Source organism: Piliocolobus tephrosceles, chromosome 15, assembly GCF_002776525.5.
Source record: "Piliocolobus tephrosceles isolate RC106 chromosome 15, ASM277652v3, whole genome shotgun sequence".
In the NCBI taxonomy this organism is placed as follows: domain Eukaryota; kingdom Metazoa; phylum Chordata; class Mammalia; order Primates; family Cercopithecidae; genus Piliocolobus; species Piliocolobus tephrosceles.
In genome coordinates this window covers 61,259,367-61,260,893 of record NC_045448.1, presented here as the reverse complement: position 1 = coordinate 61,260,893, position 1,527 = coordinate 61,259,367, and positions in this window count along the sequence as shown.

Below are 1,527 nucleotides of genomic sequence, written 5' to 3'. Positions count from 1 at the left end.
CTGAAAATGCAAAAATTAGCTGAGTGTGGGGTCGCGCACCTGTAATCCCAGCTACTCAGGAGGCTGAGATGGGAGAATGGCTTGAACCCAGGAGGCAGAGGTTGCAGTGAGCTGAGATCACTCCACTGCACTCCAGCCTGGGCCACAGAGCAAGAGTCCATCTCAAAAAAGAAAAAAGAAAAAAAAAAAAAAAAGGAAAGAAAGAAACAACTGGATTGGTTATAGCTCGGCATTTGCCTTATTTGAATGCAATTTGAACAGTTGGCCACATTTGATTGGCCAAAACTCAGTGATTGGCACAAGAGTAGGCTATAGTCTGTTTACAGTTCCATTTAGGTTATAGTTCATGATGTACAGAAAAGCAGTTAGGCTGAACTTAAAATATGTAAGGAGGTAGCTTCAGGCTACACTTGATTTAACAAAATACAGAGGCCCGGACCCAGCTCAGGATGTAGGTCATGCTAGTGCCCAGACGTGTTTCAAAAAAGGCTTTTTGTCTTTTAAGAATCTGCTGTTATTCATCACTGAGGTGACATGTGCATATCATTCTGGCAAGTTTTCTCTCAGATCCAAGTAGAGCATGACTCAGTGGCATATTGGAGAAGGTTCCTCTCTGCTTGCAAGAGCTGACTGCACGTATCCCTTCCCAGCTGCACATTCAGTGATGTCTCATTGGCCTGGTGGCACTGTTGCTCATGGTGGCAGTATTTGCACCAGGGAAATCAGCACACACTGCAAAGCAGGGCATTTTGTCTTTCTTAAGAGTTGATGATAAATATTTACTAGCATGCCGCAGCATGAGCCACCTTTCATAGTCCCAGAGAAGATGCTCAATTTCTCAAAGCATCACAAATTTTCTTGAAAAGGTTGGATTTATGACAAAGTGACATGACAGCCTTTGGATCCTGCCTCAGACAGCTGGAAAAAGACAGCTGCTGCCAACATACTAAAGATCTAGCATGATTTCTGTCACTCATGGAATGTTTCCTGCAATCGGCTTTCAAGAAACAGAACTTCCTAACTGCTGTCATGTGAGGGGGATAGAGAGGGTTGGACTTGGCCATTCAGCGCTGTTTGCTAATTCCCTCCATAGCCAGAGGCTGTTACCACATCCTGGGACAAATAGTAAAGGCACCTATGACCTCATCTCTCTCCTCTGAGGACTAGCAGTTGATTAGCAACATAGGACAGTTACAAATTATGGGTGTAGGCCTGGTGTGGTGGCTCATGCCTGTAATCCTAGCACTTTGGGAGGCTGAGGGGGACAGATCACCAGAGGTCAAGAGTTCGAGACCAGCCTGCCCAACATAGCTAAACCCCATCTCTACTAAAAAAAAAAAAAAAAAAAATTAACCAATCCTGGTGGCGGGTGCCTGTAATCCCAGCTACTCAGGAGGCTGAGGCAGGAGGATGGCTTGAGCCCGGGAGGCAGAGGTTGCCGTAAGCCAAGATTGCACCACTGCACTCTAGCCTGGGGCGACAGAGCGAGACTCTGTCTCAAAAAAAAAAAAAAAAAAAAAAAAAAAA